This window comes from Parasteatoda tepidariorum, chromosome 10 (assembly GCF_982258835.1).
Source record: "Parasteatoda tepidariorum strain Cologne lab strain chromosome 10, Ptep-v5.0, whole genome shotgun sequence".
Lineage (NCBI taxonomy): Eukaryota > Metazoa > Arthropoda > Arachnida > Araneae > Theridiidae > Parasteatoda > Parasteatoda tepidariorum.
In genome coordinates, this window is record NC_141764.1 from 72571799 (window position 1) to 72585536 (window position 13738).

Consider the following 13738-nt stretch of genomic DNA (forward strand, 5'->3'; position numbering starts at 1 on the left):
AGAATGCGCAGATTTAGAAAATGAATGCATGAAATATTAGAAAGTACGATTTATTTATCTTTGATATTAAAGGATTAAGATTAATTTTTTAACTTAATCATCTATTTTTTCGTAGTTTTATTTTTGAAAAGTAGTATTTTATTTATCATGAAATATGAACACTTAATTTTTAAAATATTAATAAACCATTCTTATAACCTAATCTATTCTAATTGAAACGTTTGAATAATTATCTAATGCAGGGTTTCTTAGAATGATTATTTTTTTCCCCATACTTATTGAGCAAATCTGGCACATGTGTGAATAAAACAGTCAGTTTCTTCACTTGTACTATACTCAGGGCCCGACTTAGCATAATTGGGGCCCCCTCTGCTTCAGTAATGAGGAATTGAACTTTATAGAGGTATTTAAATTTTTCACCTCATTATACATGTATAACAAGAAAATTGACTAGAACCTAAAACCCCCTTGTCCCCCCCCCTCCAATGGTCAGGCGGATTACCGTTCTGTCCATTTTATAGATTTTCTGCCAATTCTATGTCAACCATGCTGAATGCAGGTTTCTGATTGTTATTGTCATCTAGCTGCGAAAAATACATATCCCTGCTGACATTAGGGCGGAATTCAGCTAAATTTTCGCAATTACATGGCTAATTCAAGTCAATCAAACGCCTGTATTTCTGTAAACACATCGCATTTTGCTATATGTAAAAATACAGGCTTTTAATTAGCCAAATTTGTCCGTTGTAATTGCGAAAATTTAGCTGAATTCCGCCCTAGAAAGCCATGGATTTACGAAATATAAGATTTTTGTGTTCATACTATAGATAAATGAAGTAGCTAACATAAAATTCACGGATTTTATAATGTCTGATATTTTGTTTAAAAAAAGTTCATTAATGAAGGAAACTTAAAATAAACTTTCAATTCGATTTGGGGGCCCACCTCTGATGTGGGGCTCGGGCAACTGCCCGTATGCCCTGCCTTTATCAGGCTCTGACTATACTTTTGCAGTTTAAAGGTCATTAACTTTAATTTTAAGACTTACAACAATGTGAAAGTTTTTAATCAGTAACAAGCTTAAAAATGTAACATAATTATAAAAATAAATTCAATTACTGGAGTAAATTTAAACATTAACTACAATCTGTCCATTAAGTATAGCCACTAATTTGGAATGTCACTTCTGTGGAAACCAATTACGCCCATTACTACTTCAAACAGCCCATAAATGGGAAGGGTGTGGCTGTTTATTCTTAATTATATTATCAAATCTTGGCCAAATGGTCCACACTGCAGGACAACACAGGACTTCAATATTCTTTAGATTTGATCAACACTTTGATCATATTACGATTGTAGATGAACATTGTAGAATGTCTTACACATATAGAAAGTCTCATAAAAAAAGTAAAAGAAAGTTTATGGCTGTTCCAGAAATCGTTTGAAATTCTTTTGCAACTCCTAGTCAAAATCTTCTAAAGGCTTCGTCTTTATCTATTTTCAGGTACATCATAGAAAAATATTTGCTAATGATAAAATTATTATTATGAATTAAAATAAATATAAATATTGCTGATATTTCAGGCGACCCCCAAATCGGAATCGCGACGAGCAGTTAAAAGAACTCTATCTACAGCAATTTTTTAATACAGACTTCGTGAGAAAAACTCCTGTGCATTACCTTGCATAGCAAGTTTTTTTATTTTATTTACAATTAAAGTGCTTTGGATCACTGATAAATTGAATAATAAAAAAATCTTAAAAGTTATAATTTTCATAAATTGTTGATTGATATGATTATCTTATATAACTAGTTCCATCAGATAATATGACAAAAGAAAATTCAACGCTTGAAAATGAAATTAACATTAAGAGATCTTAACAGAAATATTAGGACTTTATTTTCCCGATTGCATTCAACTCCCCCCCCCCACATTTTAAAGGTCAAGAATCCAAAATATTTATAAATCGGTTATTATTATTAATTAATTAAGTCGGTTGAAGTTCTTTCAGATAAAGCATTTTTTTCCCTTCGTAATTCGTAGTTAAAAATATCGTCACCATAAATTAATTAGTATATATATAAGGTTATTTCCTAAAACCGTTAAGATTAAATGTTTGTACAAGACGCTGCGATTAATAGATCTAGAATTACATAAGAATTAACTATTAATTTACTTTCGTAAAAGTTTAAGTCCCGCACACTGGCTGCTGTCTGTGTGCTGGTGGGTGGCCACTTGGAGCAGTCTACGAAGGGATCGAGGGTGTGCGGTATTGGTAAACTGTTCTACCGTAAAGTGCTCGACATTGCGCAGGTCGTCGGGCTATAGAAGCGGGGGTGCCATCCCCTCCACAGAGGATCAAAAATTGTGATAGCATGTCTTCGGATCATCCTCAGGGAAGTTTCTTAGACCGTCGCCAATAGCCCATTGTGCAGCTCTAGTGCGACGTAAATAAAATTACAACTAAGTAAAAGTTTAAAATCTTCTATTAAAAGTTTAAAATCCTCTTTTTCGGAAAAATATCCCTTACTGACGAAATTTATAAACATAAGAATACTTTTTTTTTAATCTTCTACAATTACAGTATTGTTCTTTCTAAAAGTTATAATTATTTATATTAAGTGCTGGAATATTAAGAAGAATTATTCTCATAACTTCAAATTGCTGTAAACTAAAACGATATTCTCCGACAATATTCCACTAACATTTTGAATAATGCTATAAAGAAAGATTTTTATTTTTTCAATTCATAAACTGTACACAGTTAGAAAAATGCCATTACATAATATTTCGAGTAAATTCTACAGATGCTATTATTACAGTGGTCAAATAATTCTTTCCGCACCATGTTGATTTTCAAGGAAAACTTGTTTTAAAAGAGAACTGAAGATGATTTTTTCTTTAGAATAATATATCAAAGTCACGGGACATACCATCTTGGAATAGAACGTATAAACCGCCTGAAAGCGGAACGTTGTCGTTAAAATAGAACCTTGGCAGCAGGTCTCGGAATTCCTTACCCAGTTGAGTCATCCTTAAATGGTTTTAAAAACTCTTATTTGTGTACTAACAAACTGCGAAACTATAACAACTCTGGATGTGTCATGAGTTTCTCTAAGAAAAGAAGTGAGGGTCTTCATTATTTAAGCGTTTGCCAATTACGAATTAAAATTAAGGGCATTACTTCTCGCAGCTGAATTCTTATTTTCGTATCGTTAAAAGTCAGAATTGTTAAAAATCATTTTTCTAAAGAAATGGCAATACACATAAACTTTATATATATTTTTTCTTTAAATAAGTTACACTTTTGATTAATTTACTGCAAGTGCTTAATAAGTTAGATTGAAATTATTTTAGAAAGAAAACTATTTCAATCAAATATTTTTTCATTCCCATTTAAATTTCAATTAAATAATTTAAATGATTTTTAATTTTTGACCGTCTGAACACAAATCCGACTGAATTTTGAATTTGCGTTTTGAAATCGCGTCTGAATTTTCAAGCGTCTTCAACACAATTCTGTAACTTCACGCAATTGAATTATTATTATCGTACTGTTAAAAATCATAATTTTTAGGTAACATTTCGTAAAAAAATGCCAATAGTTACGAACTTGATATTTTTTTCTTGCAATAAGTTATACTTTTAATTATACGAAAGCGTCTAGCAAGTTTGATTGAAATTGTTTTAGGAAAAAAATTATTTCAATCAAATAACTTTTTCATTCGCATTTAAATATCAATCAAATAATTAACAATTAAAATTGAAGAAATCACTTCACGCAACGGAATTATTTTCGTATAGTTAAAAAACATAATCATAATTTTTAAGAAACATTTTCTAAAAAATGCCTTTCATTAAAAAAAAGAATGAAAAAAAAAAAAAAGACAATACACACAAACTTGGGCCATGGTGGCTCAGGGGATAGAGCGTTCACTTCCCAATGAGGTGAACCGAGCTCGAATACCAGTAACGGCTATTGATACGAACTCCGCATCCGGCAACAATGCAGACGTAAATATAATCAGCAGTAGACGGTTCATGGTTTAGAGACCCCTTACCGTGAGGCTAACCGAGGGAAGTTTTCCATCAAAAAGTCCTCCACAAATTTAAATTTCACCCAATACTTGATCCAGGAGTTTACTTGTCTTCTGGATTAAGTTCAAAATTACAAGGCCATGGAGTTGAACATTAGATCGACAGTTTACTTGCAATTTTTTTAAGTTTTTAATGCTCTTATGTTTCCTATAATATTAAAGTACACTCAAACATTATAACGTTCCATTCCATTGAAATAACATCCATGTTTCATAAGCGTATATTCGCATTTGTATGTATGGTCAAAGTAATAAATTAGCTATTATTCATAATGGCTAATTTAAAAATAAGAGTAATACTAATTCTAAATACGTAATTTTTATTAACGCTCTGCCACAGGGGCATTTTTATTGCTTTCATTGAAGATTTGTGCCAATCCTATTCGAAATATTAATTGCATTTGAACCTTCTTTCTTTACTAAATTAACGTTATAAGAGCGGTTGTCAGGTTATCTCTACACACTACTGTATCTTCCTTTTTTTCCCTTCCTTGTATCATACTATTCACTAAAACACTTGTAGCTACTAACTAAAATTTGTTCCACACTTGTAGCTACTTACGACCACAGATCAAATTCAGATTTTCACCAAAATTCATCAAGCTCATTCGTAGCAGAGTTGGCCGTTGATTACAGTAATCGATTACAACTGTAATTGATTACAGATAATTACAGCTATGTAATCAATTACTTGTAATCACGATTACAAGTAATCAATTACTTGTAATCGTGATTACAACTTTCAAAAAAATTTTATTACAGCTGTAATCATGATTACAATTTTGATTACAGTAATCAATTACTTGTAATCGTGATTACAACTTTCAAAAAATTTTGATTACAGCTGTATCATGATTACAATTTTGATTACAGTAATCAATTACTTGTAATCGTGATTACAACTTTCAAAAAATTTTGATTACACCTGTAATCATGATTACAATTTTGATTACAGTAATCAATTACTTGTAATCGTGATTACAACTTTCAAAAAATTTTGATTACAGCTGTAATCATGATTACAATTTTGATTACAGTAATCAATTACTTGTAATCATGATTCCAAGCAATTGCGATTACAAGTAATCACAACAAAAACGATTACGAGTAATTATGATTACAAGTAATCAAAATATATGATTACATGTAATCATGATTACAAGTAATTTGATTACATGTAATTGTGATTACTTGTAATCAAACTATACGATTACAAGTTATTACGATTGTATACTATAGTCAAATTTTTTATGTAAGTATTCATGTGTTTACATATTTTTATGTACATAGAATGTACGCACGCATGAACGTACACTTTGCGATTCCTATACATACAATGTATGCACAAACGTTGTTTGTACGTACAATATTCATAATTATATTGTAATATACTTAATGCAATGCGCATATGCTTAGTACACATAATTATGCATTTATGATACATGTACACATGTATGTTAGTTTGTACAAAAAGGCAATGTTTTGTATCTTTGGATACATAGACAATGTATGTATGAACGTATATGAAAATAATGTTTATGAGTTTGCATGCTTTTATGTACTTAAGTACAGATATTGTATAAATTTACGATAATAGCACGTATATATAATGTACGTATGCATATAAAATTGTACGTATTTACGTACAATATGTAAGAATGTTATTTAAAGGTGCAATATATGCACATAGTTGCGTAAATAAAATGCGTACATGTATACATGCATATTTATATGTACATCGATATATGTGCACGCAAAGTATGTACTTATATACAACTTACGTATGTACTTGTATAACTACATACTTTGTTAATACTTATGCGCATGTAATGCATGGATGTACAAAAAAATTGTTATATGCACAATGTACGCATGTACATACAACGTATACATGTACATAATTACAAGTAATGTACAAATACATGCGTACATTTAAATATATGTAATTACAATATACAGATACATTGTGCATACATTAAAAAAATTTATATGAGTAAAGTTATTAAAATTTGTTTTAAAATTTATTCTAGGGCATATAAACTCGACCTCATATTTTTTAGGAAGCAAACGATAATTTTATTTTGAATTTCTAAAGATTAATTCCACACATAAAATTTACCGTTTTTCTTACCATTTAAAAAATTTCTATGAATCATGCATTATGTTATAAAAAAAATAAATCTGTACTGTCAAACATTTCATGAAAATACCTGAAAATAATTTTTTATTCAGAGAATTTCAAAATAATATAGAACAATTAAAGCTGAAAACTAAATTTAAATATCGTTTGATTTTGTCATTTAACTTGCTTGAGTCATTAAAAGTTAACTTACATGCATTTTATTTATTGCATTGTACACATATTTAGACATAAATGTAATGTACATATGTATACGTGTAATGTATGTACGCATGAACAATGTATGTACATACATTCATGTATTGTACGTGCATATATAGTACATATGGATATGCATACATGGAACATACGTGTATTGTACATGTGTGGATACATTCATTGGACATATATACATTTCACCATATGCATAGATAGGGATAGCATGCATGTACACATGTAAAATTTGTACGAAAGAATTATGCCCAATATATTTATGCACATATGTACTGTATATGTACACACATATGTACATTATATGTTCATTTCATCATATGTACATTATATGAATATACATCTGTACGCTATATGTATATACATCTGTACAATATATGCATCTCAAATGTGTGTATGTACGTACGTTATGCATGTCGAATGTATGTATGAATATATGTAAAATATAAATACGCCCAATGTACGTACAATCGTACACAAATGTATTATGCATATTTGGGTACATACATTGAGCATGAACATATTATGTATATGTACATAAATACACTGGACATGCATATCATGTACATGTATACATACATATATTGTACATCCTACAGATATACCTATATTGTACATGCATACATATATTATACTGTCATAAATAAATTGCACATGCATGCATGGGATATACATTTTACAGACAATGTATGTATGTTCGTACAAACACAAGTACTTGTATATACATGCGTACATGAACATAGATATACATTTTACATACACAAATATTTGCATCAAATGCATATATTCATAGTGTATAACTGTACATGTCTACATTGTTTGCACATACATACGTAATTATTATCTATATATATACGTACATATATTTTATACCTACAATATAAGTGTATGTACATGTGTGTGAAACTAAAATGTCTGAACATATGCACTAGATAAAATCATATGTACATACATTTTAGTTACATTCATTTGTACGTATACAAATACGTACAAAATGCAGTACATATTAATACGTGCAAAATGTATCATTATAAAATACATTCTACTATCTACTGTAAAATATAATCATTTATAAGAATACAATAGTCTTGTAATCGTGTAATTAGATTACATGTAATCAAATTACATGTAATTATGATTACATGTAATCATATATTTTGATTACTTGTAATCATAATTACTCGTAATCGTTTTTGTTGTGATTACTTGTAATCGCAATAACTTGGAATCATGATTACAAGTAATTGATTATTGTAGTCAAAATTGTAATCATGATTACAGCTGTAATCAAAATTTTTTGAAAGTTGTAATCATGATTACAAGTAATTGATTACTGTAATCGACTTAATCATGATTACAGCTGTAATCAAACTTTGTAATCACGATTACAAGTAATTGATTACTGTAATCAATATTGTAATCATGATTACAGCTGTAATCAAAATTTTTGAAAATTGTAATCATGATTACAAGTAATTGATTACTGTAATCAAAAAATGTAATCGATTACATTTTTGGCCAACTCTGATTCGTAGCACAGTAGTTTTTTCACCACTTGTAGTTATACTTCCAAAAACTGATCAAATTCAGATTTTCACCGAAATTCGTTTATTACAGCAATGTTTTTAGTTTCTTTTGCATTGAAAATCGCATTTTCGAGAAAAAGCTACCAAAAGGAGCCAATAGAAATGTTAACAAGCGACGCAAAGAGTTTTTTATTATAAAAAAAAAAATCTGAAAACACCAAGTCAAGTTTGAAACAAGAAGTAGATCGAGCTGAGTTGGAAATAAAAATATTTCTCATTTAAACTCATATTCTTCATTTATGTAAAAATTATTAACTTTAATACAGCCTCTACCATTTTAATTTTTTTATTCAAATTAATCTATATTAACAAGTAATAATATCTTTTGGTATTTTTTTAATATGGAAAGAATAATAATGACGAATTCTTTGATATTGTGTTTGCAGTCATAAATTTGTTTTGCACAATAACATTGTTTTTTTTGTCTTAAAATTTATTGACGAATTTTTTTTTACTTAAATCAAAATTGCAACTAAATTTAGTTTAATATAGAAAATAATGCATAATCTTATCAGCCTGATTTAAACAATGTTAATAAAAAACGCTGAAATGATATTAATAAAAAATGACAGTTCTTACCTGAGAACATTTCATTTCGATTTCTTATTACAAAATAAGTTTGAATGATAAAAGAAAATAGATATACATGAAGATTGTTCCATGGACACATAAAAAAATAAAATAAAAGAGTTATCGTTTGCAAGATTGCTCACAAAATATAACGAAAGAATAAGACGAACAAACGATGAAAATATCAGAATTTTCAAAAAAAAAAAAATATTTATGTGTTGGTATATCTCTTCCAAACATTTTATAAAATTCAAAAAAAAGTTTAAAAAAAAAAAAGAAAACTTTTCATTAATATATCGATTGGGCTCATAGCAAATAACAAGCTTAACTGTTAAATTCTCTTCCAAACTAATGAAATTAAAAATATGATTCCAAACTTATGAAATTGAAATGAAAGTTTATTGAAAAAAAAATTCTCCCTTATCACATCTCTTTGCGTTAATGTACAAATAGTTGTTTTCTAGATTTTAAATTATTATAGATTTTAATAAAGTACATAATCGCAAAGTTGAGAAACTAATTTTCGATAATTCAGGAACTGAACAAAAAAATTAAGTAATCACCAAAAATTGCAAAAAATCGGAAATAATGAAAAATAGCCTAAAAAGAGTGAAAAATTGGCCATCGAAGCAAAAAATCAAAAATATTTTTTGCCTAATATTTAACAGTGGACATAAGGAATATGTGCTTCAAAAAACATCGCAGTAACAATATGTATGAAGAAAAACGATTTATATATTTCGAATTTGATTTTCTCGTACGTTTGAAAACATCTGAAAATCTCCACAAGTATATAAATGTTATTTATTATATTATATAAAAATATATGGCCCATTTACTCGTTTCATATTATCCACTGTCATGTAAAAAAAAAGTCATACATGTTAATTTTATAAAAGTTTGTTAAAATTATATAGCTGAAAGGAAGAAAAAAAAAACTTTAAATTTTTAAATGTATAACCAATCAGGAACGTTGCTTAAAATTCTTCATAGCTATCGACTTTTACATACCTTAGTTACGTATATTTTCCAATGTCCACCCGATTGACACTCGTCGTTCAGCTATGAGTAGTGAAAATTTGTTGGCCACTCTTTCAGGGGCACCATATTAGGTGGACCAACGGTGCTCCCACAGCAAGGTCAAATTGTACAGAGAATGAAAGTACATCCCTGCCTTGTCCGGGATTTTTTTGATGCGAGGACAGCTCTTATAGCAGTATATACATGTATAAAAAATAACTTCAAGGTGATCTCTACACCCTTTAGATAACACATTTTTTTCGTCGCTAATCGCAGCAGCGATATATTTCGCTACGCCTTAAAGAAAATATATATATTTATCGCCTTTATAGAAAAACAATTTTTGATTTTGTGAAATTTATTCTCTTCTGCTATACATGGACAAACAAAATCATGGTTATTTAATCTCTTCAAAAAATATGTATTATAAGAATCAATAAAAGTTATGCTTCCTAATTCTCAAAACACTTGCAGATCTTTTGCCATATTTGAAATAGCTCTAATTAATTTACACCTTCGTGATAGATATATATAAAAGAGTTCATTTTGGTTAAAATATATAAACTTAAATGAAATTATATCCTTATACAGATATATTACTATAAGTCATTTGATAAAATTGTGCAACCCTACATAGCAAAAAGTGTTTCATTGTAGAATGGAACACTTTTTGCTATACCCCTGTAACCAATAACATAAAATTAACGTTTTTTTCTTCTCTCCTTAGAATGATACATAATTATTTTATCTTCTCAAGCTGTTAAAATCAAGTTCAATAATAAGCAGAAAAAATAATATTTTAATATATTTTTTAACATTAGTTAAATTCTATTTGCCTGCTTTTTTTTAAATATTTCTTTTACAGAAATAAAATTTTTCAAAATGCATTCATCGTTTAAAATTTTAAAAAGAGCAAAGCGACGATGAAATTAAATATTTAGTGTCAGATAAGGCTGTCTCCTCCTTGTCTGGGTCCCCTGTAGAAAAGATTAAAAAAAAAAAAAAATTACCCATTTTTATTCTTTTTCTAAAGCAATTAATAAGGAAGTGCAGAGTAGAGAAAAAAGTAAAGACCTAGGTGAAAGAAAAAAATATTGACTAAAAAAAAAAAAAAAAAGAAAACATGACTGACACATTGCAACAGAAGTGTGTGAACCATCTTAAATTTCAATCATGTAAAATATACATAATTTATTTTAATTGTTATAGTATATTAGTCCTAAAATATTTGCCTATGATACATGACAATTTCATATTTAACTGAAAACAAAATATTAAAATATAATAAAACTTCCATTGCTTCTTTCTTTAATACACTATGACTCTTTATAAAAATTTGCCAAATTTCCCTAAAATAATTCTTTTACAATCCTAAGACTTTTTAAATTAAGAATGTACCAGGTGTTTTATACTCACTGTTCTTAGTCCTTGCTAAAGTTGTAGCAAATAACAGATTTTATAAAACAATGATAAGAGATTATAAAACAGAAACACCATAGAAATGTATGGAATAAATAAGGCACTACTAAGAATAGCTAAAACCAGTTTGATTGCCTATGAAAGTTTGAGGTATTTCTAGTTATCCCCTTTCAGCTGCAGTTTCTCCACTAATGACAATTATTCTAAAATGTATATTAAGGGTGGTGGTAACATAACACTCTGTACACCCAAAAAATATGTGAAGCTCTCTGTCATACCTGCCAACATTTCTTAGGCTACGAGTAAAGTTTTGATACATCATACATAATCATTTAAGTCAAAAAGAGAAATTCAAAATTGGAAATATAAGGACTTACATTTTAAAGACATTACATAGTGAATTAAAAAATATGTATATAAATCTTAAACAAAAGATTTTTAAATCATTATTTATAATTACTTAAAGTATTTTATATTTCATAACCGTAACTGAACAGCCCACCCATTTTTTTGGTTTACGACTACTAATGTTCAACTCCGTAACCTTGTAATTTTGAACCCAATCCAGAAGATAGGGGAACTCTTGAATCAAATATTGGGAGAAACTTCCCTTTGTGGAAGACTTTTTGATGCAACTAATCCAGAGAGGAAAACCCCCATAAATAGCCTGATGGCAAGGGGACTCTAACCCATGATCCATTCAACACTGAGGATATTTCATGTCAGCCGAATTCATATCGACCAGCCATTGCTGGGATTCGAACCCGGGTCACCTTATTGGAATGCGAACGCTCTATCCCACGGCTCCTACTTGAACTATTAACCTTCAACATGCTGCAGTACTAGTAATAGCACTATTTGTTTAGGAATAGTAAGTATTTTTGCCATCAGCAGATATTTTATCACCAAAGTTTTATTTTTTAAACTTCTTCCACAAATACGGAGAAAATAGAGAATATATGGGTAAACAGGAGACGGTCATATAAAACAGGAGACTTGGCAGGTATGCTTTGTATACTTAAAGTGCAGAAAAGAGTATTTTTAGACATACTTTATTTTACTATCACCTTTATTTAAATATAATCTTTATTTTTTTTTCATTCTTAAGAGACAAATATTTCTTTTAATTAGGGGTGTATATCTGCGGCCTGTAAGCTGTCGATGTGCAGCACGCCAAAGCACCAGGAAAAATCGGAAATTTTGAATTTCACTTTTAAGTTTTTGAGATTTGGCCCTTCAATGGTCTGTCTGCAGAGCACAGGGCTCTTCACTCAAAAAGATTGTGCATCTCTACTTAGAAGTCTTTCACATTTATTTCCCACATTAGAAATTTCATAAGGATGCTTTTTAATAATTGACAATCAACAATATTTTACAGTTATTTCTCTTTAACGAGTACATCCATATCATGAAAATATTAACTATAATATTCCTAAGTTCATAATATCATAAATATAAAACTTAAAGAAAAACTTTAAACTTGCCAAATAAATCTGTAAAGAATATAAATCTGAACTAGCAACAAAACTGAATTACAAATTGATTATGAAAGATTACTTCTCAAAATAACAAGATATGATATATTAACAGGATTGCTAAACAAAATTTCAAAATAAATTTGTGGTCTTTTTGTCGAATGAGGTACAGTTGTGTATATTTTAAAAGTGAAATGATTCTTATTATTTGAAAGTAAATAATCAAAACATTAAGATCTCAACATCTTGCAAACGAAATTAAAATTTATTAACATATAACAAACTTTGTCTCACTTTTCTGATTTTCTATGAAATATAATTTCAGGATATCTTTTTCTAAATTTTAAATAACAGATCAGAATGAACCAGACTGAAATATTAGCTCCCCATTATTTTTAATAAAAATATAAGAAATTTTTAAAATGTTAACAACTGTAGTAGATGAATGTAGTTAGTCAATATTGTAATTTATTTTGCTTCAATATGCCTTCAAAATAAATAAAAATCATTTATACAAGTAAGTATTTTTATAACAAGAAATTAAAATGCCTATACATTACGATTAAATGTAACTACTCTGAATTGAAATTCAATTCACTGCTAATAACTTGTTGAAACAAGAAACGGCATTCAATGCCTAAAAAAGTGCGTTCTGAAGTCACACAATTATTATGTAATCAAGAAAAAAATTTAAATTTCAAAATATTAAAAAACACACTATTTATTTTAGCATAAGTATAGTCATGGTTGACAGATCACAGATTCCTTGGTGACATTGCATTTTAATTTTATTTCAACCACTTGAAATTTAAATAAAAAATTATTTAGATTTTTGAATATATATTTTTTCAATTCGTTTACATCAGATTTCTATATACTTTAAATAAAAGGTATTTATAAAAATTGTCTGCATTTATAATTTTCCATTATACTTATGCCATTATTAATATTAAGTATCAAAACATTTCAAGCATTAAAATTTCTGATTATATGACTTTCATGTATATGTAACAGGGGTGCTTAAGTCAAAATTCCGGAAAATTTCTTGAGTTAAAGAAGAAGAAAAAAGTTTAAATTGAAAAACATTTAAACAAGTTTTTTTTCCCCTTTTCTCAATATTTCTTAGTTTACTTAAAATACAAAAGTAAGAGAAGCAATATTTAGAGAAGTAATTAAAATGTACAAATACGTCTTTCTTTCTTGAGTTTATGATTGT